Below are 13,017 nucleotides of genomic sequence, written 5' to 3'. Positions count from 1 at the left end.
GAATTAAAATTTCAAAATTTCAAAAGCATCTTTCTTTTCAAAATGTTTTCTAAAAAATTCAATAAATCTTTATAATAAGCTTATTAAAAAGTTTACTTTCATTCTGTTTTATCTACATTGTATATCAAGTTGAACATCCCCTCTCCCCTTTTTTTTCTTTTGCACGTAGGGTTGGCAGAGCCAGATGAAACTTTATTTTGGACAAAACACCTGACTTGACTTTTAATTGGGGATATGGTTAAGAGGCAGTCCCCCAAGCAGTACACTCCCCACCCAGGGTTGGGCTGAGGATTGGGGCTGAGCCTCGGTGGAGGTGGGAGTTCTCCTGTGCTGGAAGCTCCCCTGCATAGCTTCTTTCCCATGGGCTGGAAGGCCAGGAGGGACCACGGTAGCACGTTTACTTGGGCAGGACGTCAGATTACTTGGACAACAGTTCCCCATCACAAGTCCCAATCTTCTTTATGACCACGGTCTTGGTGGAGCTGGCACTGGTGCCGCTGAAGGAGCCAGAGTCTCCACCAGAGCCAAAGTTGGACCGGGCTCGGCCCACTTGAGTAGCCACTAGTGGTCTGGATTCTCATGTTTGCATCCCAGACTCCAGCCGGCTCTCCTTGCCCTCCAGCAATTTACAGTAGGTGGCAATCTCCCCCCTCTAGGGCCAGCTTAACGTTCAGGAGCTCCTGGCATTCGCTCAGCTGCCGGGCCATGTTCTCAGAGCAGCCTCCAGCTCAGCCACGTTGGCCTGAGCATCCTTGAGGGCCAACTCCCCACACTGTTTGCATCAGAGACAGTGGCTTGCAGGAAAGCACTCTGGCCTTTGAGGGCCTCGATCTCAGCCTGGAGTCAGCTGATGTTCAGGTTCATCTTCGTGCAATGCAGATCATTTCTGTACTTCCCAGCCAATTTCTGCAGTTCCTCATACTTGATCTAGTATGTATTCTTAACCTCAGCCCAGCTGCGGTTAGCGATCTCCTCCTACTGGGCCTTGACCTCAGCGATGATGCCATCAGGTCCAGGGAGCGATTGTTGTCCATGGACAGCACCACAGATGTGTCAGACATCTTGGGCCTGCAGCTCACGGATCTCCTCTTCATACAGCTGCCTGTTGAAGTTGATTTCATCTGTTAGCCTTTCCAAGTGGGAGTCCAGCTCTACTTCGTTCATGTAAGTTTCATCCACATCCTACTTGACGAGAGCAAATTCATTCTCCATCTCTGTGTATTTATCGATCTCATCCTTGTACTTATTCTTCAAGTCCTCTACCAGCCCTTGCAGGTTGCCAAACTCCGCCTCCAGCCTCAGTTTCTCCTGGGCCAGTATGTCCAGCTGCCTCTGAAAGTTATTGATGTAGCTCTCAAACATGCTGTCCATGTTACTAGGAGTCGCCTTCTGCTTCTGCAGAAGGTTCCACTTGGTCTCCGCTAGGTTTCCTACCTTACTGATGAAGGAAGTAAACTTATAAATGTAGTTATATGTATAAATGTGTTCCAAGAGGGTAGATAAAGTAGAGATAGGTAAATATACTCAAAAAAGAGGCTACTTACATTCTCTTTCCCTTTACCTATCTATCTATCCTCTGTTTGTCTATCTATCCTCTATTTATCACTTATCTATTTAGCTAGCTAGCTAGCTAGCTAGCTGGCTATTATCTATCATCTATCTATCTATCTATCTATCTATCTATCTATCTATCTATCTATCTATCTGTCTATCATCTATCATTTATCCGGTTTTTCATTTTCAAAAAACATTCGAGCATGTTGTCTGTATAAAAATTTACTCTTAGTATTATGATCAGCCTGCCATTTACAGGGACTGCCTTCTGATCTTCCTGTGAGGCCTTCCTGTTAGGATATCAAAGAGGATGGTGGTCATTATTAGACAGTTACATGACATGTAGCTCCTCTAAAAAAAAAGTATTGATATTTAATTAAATGAGAAGTGACTACATGCTTTTTATAAATTTTCCTATGGAACAAATTTACAATGTTTTCTTATATTTATCTTTTCTTTTGAATCAGAACTATGACAGTGAAATGTTTAAAAAAGGAAAGAAAGAAATGAAAAAGAACCAAAGTGTTTAGCTTGAAAAGAGATATATTATTTAAGCACATTCCCTTGGTCTAAATTTAAAATGTTTAATTTTGAAAAGCAATTTAGATTTTCACAAAGAAATTTACTCAATCTTGATAAAAATCCTCCCGAGAAAGTGATTCACAAATTTCTTTATGTTATGATGGATTTTTGAAATATATATCATCTAAATTTTTTTTCTCTTTTTGGCTTTTTGAATTTGTTGATAATACCTTAAGATAAAGCATATCCTTTAGTGAGTTCTCTACTAATGTTATTTTTCTTGCATCAGGGAGGCAATAAATTTTGAGTTTGTTTTTTAACATATGAAGATATGTTGAGTATTATCAGATATTTGTACTTAAAGTGACCTTGATGATTATCTAACTTCTTCACTTCATTGTATTATTTCAGTCACTGAAACATATATTTCAATTATTCGCAAGATGACAGGCACTATAAATACAAAGAATAATCAATCCACTGAAACCCTACAGTGTTCAATAAAAAAACCATAAAGAAAATAAGACCAAATTCTGTGAAGTGAATCATTAAAACCTAAACCCTGCTTTAGTATATAGTACTTTTCACAGCCTCTTTACTGTTGTACTGTGATATATAAGTGTAACAGATTGAATAAGAAATACAAAACTATGGCTGTAGATGACAAACCAAAGCCATCTGAAACCATGGAATTATGCTGACACATTAATCTATTACAAAGAAAGTATTCAGTAATATTCCTTTACTGTCAATATTGTTTATACTGCCAAATTAGAATAAAATATATCTAATCAATAGCTAGATATAAAAATCTGCTAACGCCTGAAGAATAATTGTTTTTTAATGTAATTTAGTGGTTTCCAAACTGGAAGTGCACATGATGACATTTAAAGACACATAATGAAAATATTCTTTTTCTATTTATTCTTATCTAAAGTATAAGAAATCAAACATCTCTACTAATTAATATTTAGATTTACACTGGCACCCTCATTCACTCTTTTTTTTGCAAGTAGCTTTATTGTTGTAATCATTTCACCTGAATTCATATTACACCTATTTTTGTTCCCTTCCTCTAGATTAAGTTAAGTATTTAGTAAATTTGTTTGTAGGCCCAGGCTTTACCTTAACCAACATATACTGTTATTGCAATGGATATGCTTCTGACTCTCATCCTCTGTCAGGAAAACACTCATAAAAAATGTCTTTCTTCTCTTGAACATATAGTAGGCTGCAGATGAATTTCCAATTCTCTTTCACAGTACAGGCCATGAACAGTTTGAGTAAAATAATTGATCAAAAAGTGGAGCCCTCTCTGTTAACTTCTCATAAAAGATGTTAAAATTCAAAGCTGAAAATTTAGTGATGGATATATAACTATCCTGAGATACAATAGAATATTCAAACTTTGAAAGAAGTAAAAGAAGTAGGTGGAAATATGGGGATATTTATGAAAGTTTGGTATTTTATAATAAAATTTTAGTATCAACAGTAAAATTCTTAGAAATATATATTAAGCTACCTAATTTGAAAATATAAGTTGAAAAAAGTTCACCTAAAATTATATATCCCATGCTTTCAAAATATTAAGATTAATTAAAACCATTTATGAAACCCTATTACTGATAATAGTATTCCTTTTTGAAACACAATTATCTGGAGAAAGTTGTAAGCTCCCACAACTGTGTATATCCTTCTAGGATTAGGACTACTAGTATCTTGACTTCTAATTTTTTTAAACATTTGTTTCTGTATAAGATGTTATCATTTTAATTCTTAAAGTTTTCCTTTAATTTTGTGCCAATGCACAATGGGGGGTGGGGAGCGGTCATCAGAATTAAATATCTACCTATAAATATTTTTTCTTGGGATATTAAAATCAATAGGTTATTTGGTATATTTAGTGCACATATTACAAAAATTACATTATGAGGTTTATTACTCAAATTTACTTGTTATGTTTACAAATGTAAATTTTTTAAAAATCCACAAAAATCTTTGCAAATAAAATAAAGACTCGAAGAACACATTAATAAAATGTAAATTGGGTCCCATTACTCCATTTCTCTTGGAAAGAACTAATACTGTTTTCTTGGCTATTTGAGTAGCATGTGCTTTCAGCATTCTTTCTTATCTTTATTTTGTGTCTGAATTTTCCACATTTTGATAATGGGAGTTTCACTATTCAAAAAAGGTAATGCATTTTGAAGAAGGACATACAATTTCCCTTAATAACACAGACTCTGCTAGATTTCATCTCCAGCATGTGGTTCTGACAATTCCCTAGTAAACAGCACTGTCCTCCAAGGGACTTTATGAGCACACTGGGGACTTCCATTGGTTTTGTTGAAGAAATATTAACCATTGGTATGCCACTCACCTTGGCAGCCACTGAACAGTATTGTCTAAATGAAAATAAAGACTTCAAAATGGATGCCTGCTAATCTAAACGTTAAACTTTGTGATAATTATTTTGACATTTATATTTAAAATCACTTGTTTCTATTGATTCATAATACATCAATACCATGTCAAGTCACCCCTAGTAAGCAATTTTATAGTATTTTCTTATTTTTATCTCCCTCAGGGTTTCCTAGATTTACTATGGCCTATTCCTTCGAATGTGCTCAAGGCCCTTGTATTTCCCCCACATACTCATTACTGGGGCTGCTAATCCCTCTCAAGACCCTTGATTACTTCCCCTGGGTCTCGAAGTGATTTTATGGTATTTCACCTCTTCTATATTTAAGCCAGACTGTCCAAAATATACTCAGAGTTGGTGAATATACATCTAGTCATTTCCATATGTTATAATGGACAGACAGAAACATTTATGTGTCCATTATTTGATTCAGTTATATATAAAAGATTTATGTACATACAGAAATAATAATGTATTTATTTTGATTGAGTAATTGCAGGCAGTTCTCTAAATTATCAAAATTCCTTACTCAAAAGAAGTATGTCTAGTAAATAAAATTTTAGTTTCCTTATAAGCTTCAATAATATAATGATGGTTTGAGAAGTAAATACATATTCATAAAAATATCTCAAATTGTTAAACCTCTCAACGTTTACAAATTAAGCATCAATTTTGCATTAGTTATATTATAATTTGAAATAATTAGGAGCCATATAAAGGTGAAATCAAACATAATAATGCTTTTTAAATCATTTATTACATTTACTAGCTTCTCTTTTTCAAATACATAATCTTATTTCATGTATTTGCTGTTTTCTGCTTAGGAGCTTCCTCTCCTTCCAGTTTATCTTTCTTTCTGTTGTGAATCTACTCTTTTGAAGTAATTTTCATATTTACCTCTGGTGATGAGAACAAGTACAGCAAACAAATTGTGTGAAATATGAGTTTTAAACTTTATGGTCTCAGGAGTAATAAGCAAGCATTTTACTTTACAAAGTCCTGAATTTTAAACAAAGATTGATTTAAAATCCTTTTTCCAGGGAATTATTTTACTGAAAGCACATTCGGATCATGTGGAGAGTTCAAAGTATTATCTACCCAAGTGACTGTGTCAGGAAGAGAGGTGTGAATCTTTCCACATGAGTGCTCTTTTTCATCTTCATTGAATCTGGCAATATAAAGCATGAATAATAAACAGAGTATAATTCTAAGAAAATATATGTAATGTGATTTTTTTCTATTTTTCTTCACATTTCAAGATAAAATTTTCATGAATTAAATTCTAACTTACAAAACCTGTCACTTCAAGCTAGACTTTGTAAAATGTTCCCAACTCACTTATGTATATTTTGTATGCATATTTCCTATTAATGCAATGGAAATTATTTGAAAGTAATAAATTTGGGGAGGCATTATACATTCCCAAAGTTTTATTCCCTCAGGTCACTGTACTGATTGCTGAAGAAAAGATATTAATAGAGAAGCAAGTATAGAATAGACACCGGTGCCACACTGCTTAGGTTCATACCCAGCTCAACTACTGTCTGTAGCAGGTAATTCAACCTTTGTTTTGTCATCTGTAAAATGGGATAATAATGGCACCTACCTCTGTATTGTTTTGAGAATAAAGTACTTAATGTAAGTTCTTCAGAAGTACTCCTGACTTAGAGTCAATTAGAATCCATTAGTTTGCATAACATCATGGGGTACCATTCAGTCGAAAGCTTTGTGACAGGCGTCTGCTGGAATATGAAGTGGTATGTTACTGGTGGCTCTCAGCATTACGCTGCACAACAGTTTTGAATAACATAGTGTATAATAGCTGGTATTATTATTTTGATTTGTGCTGGGTGACTTTATTCTTTGTTGGCTTAGGACGGTCTCAGTTTATATATCTTCCTGGGATCTTTCTCACCACTAATCCAAATTTAGTCAATTTTATTTCTTTAAATTCTATGTCAGGGTATAATTGTACTTGAAACCTAACATTTTATTGAAAAAAATAATTGTTATGTTGAAATTTCTTGTGAAAATAGATTTCATAGACTTCTTTATAGCAATAATTCAAATTTTTCCTTAAAGTATGCCCATTGGTTGTTATACTAGTCTGGATCTCTTTTTCTAATTTTAAATTAAATTCTCCAAAGTTAGATTTTTTTCTCCCTGTGAATCCATGTCTTTCATCAGCATATATGAGTCCAGCTCATGCACCTGTGAATTTCCAGTTAAGCTCACTTATGCATTCAAAAATGTCATTTAAGTAACCTGTTTTTAAAGGCAATGACTATCCTTCAACAAATCTGAAAAGTAAGAGTCTCATAATTTTTAGCACATGAGCTATTTTTACATTAAAAAAATTTAAGTAGCCCTACTGATATATAATTAATATAGGAAAATCTGTACACATTTAATGTATATAGTTTATTGAGTGTAGACATATGCATATACTCATAAAATTATAATTACAATTAAGATAATAAACCTATCCATCACCTTCAAAAGTTTCCTCCTGACCCTTTGCTCCTTTTTAATTTCTTGTGATAGTAACACTTAACATGAGGTCTACCCTCTTAACAAAACTTTTAAGTGTACAAGATAGTATTGTTAACTGTAATCATTATGTTGTATAGCAGGTGCTTAGACTTATTCATTTTGTACAATTGAAATTTCATACCTGTCGAATAACAACCCCCCAGTCCCTGGAAACCATCATTCTACTCTCTGTCTCTATGAGTTTGACTATTTTAGATAATTCATATAAATGGAATTATGTAATATTTTTTCTTCTATGACTACTTTGACTTAGCATATCTTCTAGAGTCATCCATGTTATTGCAAATGGCAAGATTTTCTTCTTTTTTATTTTTAAGGCAGAATAACATTCTATTAAATATATTACACACACACACACGCACACATGCACACAACACACACACATACACACACCATTGAATATTTAGCCAAAAGAATTAAAATCAGGGTATTGAAGATATAAACTTCCATTTTCATTGCAACATTATTCACAATAGACAAAATATGGAAACAACCTAAACATTCATCAGCGGATGAATGGATAAGAACACATGAACTCTTGAGAATATCATCTGGACAACACTTATGTATGAAATAGAGGAGCGCTTATCTTGGGCTTATCTTCGAAGCTAAAAAGGGATGAGTCTAGGAACTTTGGTTTTATTGCATTCAGTGAATTGATATGTTCATTTATTTAATTATTCAAATCTCTAATGTAATGTTTACATGTAAGAGTGTCTCTGTGATTACAACCATGTTTATATGCATCTCAGCGTTTTCTGACCACAGATGTAAATGTCTTCTTTTCTCATTTCACCAGTACAACACTGCACACACTTATTCAAGTTTCCATAATATCTTATTTTTCAAAGTATTCATTGTCACTTTCAAGTTAGTATTGGCATATTTTTACTGAACACATATATTTATTTCAAATATTTCTGTTCAGAGATTCTATCTAGTATTATTAACTGTGCCTGGAGACTAACATCTATAAATTCCAATATTCAATAGATATTTCTTAAATCTAATAATTATCTAGATTTGTGTTGTCTCTATGTCATCTGACACATTACCACTTCATGTTATAAGTTTGTTTCAATAGTAAATTTTTTTTTTACTAAATTGGTGTGAAGCATAATATCGAAAATTGCAAGTCAGCTGGGAAAATAAACAATTTTGCAACTATGTGAGACATTTTAAATTTAACTGTTGATTGTAGTATTTCCCAAACAATTTCTTGAATTGATCTTAAAATGTAACTGATCTCATAGAAGCATAGTGCTTCTTAATTTGTACTTACAAAAGAAAACTGAGAAGAGTTCAATTTTTTTTTTTTTGGTCAGCTGCTGATGATCTGATTGGCACCATTGCATTATTTCATAACCGTTCCATGTGGATAAAACTCTTAGATGAAAGAAGAGACAAATGCTGAGGAATATGAATTAAATTTGAGATAATCCTCATATATAATAGCTGTCATCTTGAAGAACATATAAGAAATATTTTAAATTACTTTTTATTTAATTCAATCACTATAATTATTTAAATATAATTTTTATACTCATGTAACACATAATTTATTGAAACATTTTCAATTATTATTTTTACTATAAGCACTTATGTGATATTTTGGGGAAAAAACTGTAGTTAATAACATAATTCCATCATGACCAAGAATTTGAGTGATTGTTAACATTGAAAGCCAAGAATTAGCCATTAACATTATAATTAATTATATTCTATATAGAGACATCTAATACCAAATACAACTACTAATGTTATTAATAAAGATATAAATCATACATATACTCTTTACAAAGATACTGTGAAAATTTTAGAATGATTTAAATAAACACTAGGCCTTTTATACATGTAAGAAAAACAAATAACTATTCTGCTATCTAACTTACAGCTAAAGTAATAATCATCTTTCCTGATGTTTCAAGCAAAAGGTCAAGTTTAGGTCTTGTGAGATCCCAGAAGACAACATTCTGACTGCTGTGGTTATGTATTAAAATATTTTATTCCCAAATAAAAAAATAATTCAATGTAGGCATGTTACAGAATAATCCATGAAAATATTATTATAATATTATTACAACCATTACAAAATTTTGAATGTTTTACTACTATAAAAATTTACGAACATTGATAGTTCATGGCACACTATTCATGGTTTGTCTGAAGGCCATATCATACCCAATTTTGAAGCTTCGTATTATTTATAACTTTATATAGATAAGAAGTAACTTAAACAAGTGGTAAATCATCACAAGATACTTTAAATATTATATTCAGACTTTGAGTATACACAAATATCTTCAGCTGACTATTTCCTACCACTCTTTTGACTAGAATTTTTGAAAGAAATATTTGTTTTAAGGTACAGTATTTATCATTGAAGAAGAAGGTGACACAGAAATGTAGAATATCTTTGAAATGTGTTAATTATAACATTACCGAAAATTATGTTTTCTTCTGTTAATGTTGAAAAGGTATTTCCATAAAAATTAATATATTTGAGGCAGGTGATTGAGAAGGAGAAATGGTCTCAAAGTATTAAAGGAATTCAGTTAAAATAATATAGCTCGTAAGATTAGAATGCACTCTGAAGTTTTAAAGTTTGTCTAAATTTCACATAACCTCAAGTCTGTTAAATGAACTTAATGGATGAGATAAATTTTCAATAAGTAAACTTAAGTAGCAGCAATTAATAACTATAGAATATTCTAAATGGTGCTTGATTATCAACTCGCTATAACAGAAGCATTAGGATTTAGTTTGGGCAATATATTTTCTAATAGAGAATAATAAATAATAATAAAGTAATGTCAGTTTCATCACAATTTGGAAATGTCACATTAGTGTATTTCCTTGTCCCCAAAATAAGTCCAGGTAATACCTACACCATATTACTAATACTCTTTGATTGACAATAATGAGAGAATAATAAATTAGCACTGTGCATGTATATGTTTGGATATGTATACATACTTTACATACTTTAAATCCATATATTATAAAATAATGTTAAAATGACAATGCTTTTCATCCTCACTGGATTTAGACAATCTACCAAACACTCTCAGGTACTCTATAGAAAAAAAGAGGAAGCTTAACATCCAGCATTCTGTCAGGTTTCTGTTACATAATTCTTCCTGCTCTACCCTTGATTACATGGATCTAACCTCATTTTGATTTTTTCTTTTGTATTAATTGATGAACAAACTTTGTCTTCCACTCAAAATCAATGTATCTTTCATCGGGAAATTTATTCCATTTCTTTCTGAGTTTTATCACATCCCCTGCGCCATCATTTAAAATTTATTTTCTGACTTTGGCTTTTTCCTATTGTCTTCTATTCCCAAGAAGGGGAAAAAATCATCCTTTCCCAAACACAATGAAATGTTGCTCCCTGTAAATTCATAGAATCTTAAATTTCTGGTAACTTCTGAAATCAGTCTTCATCAGTAGTAACTGTCACAAAACACACTCTGCTTGTTCTTCATACCTGCATGCATGTGTGTGTCATGGACTTTGGAAGTGTAGCAGTTTAATTGAACAGAAAAAATTTAGGTTCACAAAAGGGGATATTTAGTACATGATGTTTCAATATAAGAAGTCATTAATATTTTTAAATGAAAACAAAACAGAAATACTTTACATGACATCTCTTTATTCGAAATAATAATACTTCCATAATTAAAACTAAAGTTATAACTTTCATTATTCTTTTTTAACTTGTTAATAGTTACGTTTTCTTTTATGCCTCCATTTCTTTTTGTTTTGCTTTTTTATTACCCTGCTGTCTGCCAACTATAGTTTGAATACAGTACTCCAGTGGAAAACAAGAACACAGGCTTTTAATAAAAATCCTATTATTTTTTAAATGAAAATCAAATGAAATAATGTTTCCAAGAATGAGCAATACTTTTTGATTTTTTACTTAAGAGAGATCATTGTGTGATCCTGAGATCATTCTAGCAAATAGAATTGCTGCAGCACTTAAAAGGAAATAAAATAATAAAATAATTGATGGAGATTTTTCTAACAGCTTTTCAAATGCAAATTTGAAAATGTGGACACAGATTTTGGTTTACTTGATATTTTTTTCAGAAATATTAAAGCAATTATTTTGTGCTATGCACAGATGGCCTATTATTCAGAGGACCTGATAAATTGTGAAGTGCGAAAAAGATAAAAACAAGTATCTAAGTGTCCAGGTGGGTATGTTCTGGACACTACTGCCAGACAGAAGAAAATGTAGGAAAAATGTAGGTAAACGCCTTATTCTGGATAGAATAGGAAACAGAGGAAATAAGATACCATGAAGTTGTTAATGAACACAAACATCAGCATGATGAGCCTCATGAGGGTAAGAATTTCTGTTTTCTTCACTGGCATATCTCAAGTACCCACAGCAAAGGAGATATATAATTATATTGAATGAACGAAAGAATAAATAGGTAAGAGATAGCTGTCAAGGCCTGCTTGATGTAAGTCAGGAGATAAAACTCAAAAGAACAAAAAATAAATAGAAAAACAGGAGCCAAATATGAATGCAGGTAACAACCCAGGTAATCAAATGTTCTTAAAGTAACCAGAATAAAACTGGCCATATAAGAGGGGAGACTCTGCTGACTCTGAATATCATCATCAGGTGATTTTAGTTGTTTATATGTATGTACATATTTATTTCCTTGGCACATTCACATTCAAGTTTAGTTGTGCCTAATCAAGACAAACTTCACTTATCTGCAACTCCTAAAATAGAAGGAAGAGTAGGCATTCTATGGAAATATTTGTTTTAATAGACTAGGTATAATGACCCAGATTGACGGTTTCCATTTATGGATCCAAAACTGTTCGCTGTTTTTACCTAATGAAATATTAGGTAGGAGGCATCCCACATATAGGGACGAACTCATAAGATTTGTTTAATGTTTCACCTATGCTATAGCATTTCTGGAGGTGAATAGGTAAGCAAACACAGGACTTAAAAACTTTCTACCTTAGCTTTTCTGAGATGAAACCCTTTTCTGTTATAGAAAGATTACAAAAGACTGCAAGTCATAGTCCTCTCAAGTGGACCAAAAAAAAAAAAATCTATTCTGTAGTTACTTTAATAACTCTCAGGTCACAAAGAACATCCCGAAGGACTATCTTGAATCCCAAAGTTTGGCCAATGAGACAACTGGGGGATGACACTTGAGATCTTTCACTAAAGAGAAAGCAACTCAGTGACCTCTTCTTTCTTCCAGTCTGCACTTTGCTCTCCTATAAATCAGTGTTAAACTACCTCTCAATGTTTGCAGCGATTGAGAAAGAAGCAGTCATGCCAGATCCTGCTATTCAGTAACCGTGAGCGATCATCATTCCCTTCTTTGGGTATTATTCTTAGTCCTCTGCAGCGGTTATTGGCCATCGCAGGTCCAATTATACACTAAAACAAACAAACAAACAAACAAACAGATATTGGGTACATATAACTGACACATCTAGGAATTTCTTTCACTATAATGGAAGCTTTTTATTGGTGGTACTCATTGTCTTGTTTGTTTCCTAATGTAGCCTTTGTTACAAGAACAATGACACATAATCTATGCGGAAAAGTATTTGTAGAAAAAAGAATCACAGGCAGACCCTTGGATACTCATATGATCTTATCTCCCACAAATCAGGAAATACAGCTGTTCTTACTCCAATCTTCTCATCCTGCAGTTTTTTATTCTGTGAGCATTTTATTGACCACTAATCTCAGGCCCGACTCTGGGAAAACTAGGATGGACCTCAGGAGTCCACACATTTGAATATTATCTTTATGTTGCTGGTCATGCACTTGGCTAAAGTGAAACAACCCCACCACCTTTGAACACAGATCTGCCATGTCTATGTCCATCCTTTCCTTCTGTTCTCTTGTTTTTAGATAGGCGAACATAGTTGCAATTCCTCCATTGATCACTTACAATAAACATATTGTATGA

At 32.8% G+C, this 13,017-nt stretch overlaps 1 pseudogene; it reads right to left on the bottom strand.

The window, feature by feature from the left end:
- Window positions 1-397: 397 nt before the first annotated feature.
- LOC107507387 lies at window positions 398-12,458 on the bottom strand (annotated as a pseudogene).
- Between the last annotated feature and the right edge of the window lie 559 nt (window positions 12,459-13,017).

This window comes from Rousettus aegyptiacus, unplaced genomic scaffold (genome assembly GCF_014176215.1).
Source record: "Rousettus aegyptiacus isolate mRouAeg1 unplaced genomic scaffold, mRouAeg1.p scaffold_m13_p_5, whole genome shotgun sequence".
NCBI classification, from domain to species: domain Eukaryota; kingdom Metazoa; phylum Chordata; class Mammalia; order Chiroptera; family Pteropodidae; genus Rousettus; species Rousettus aegyptiacus.
This window is presented reverse-complemented; position numbering and strand designations above follow the sequence as displayed.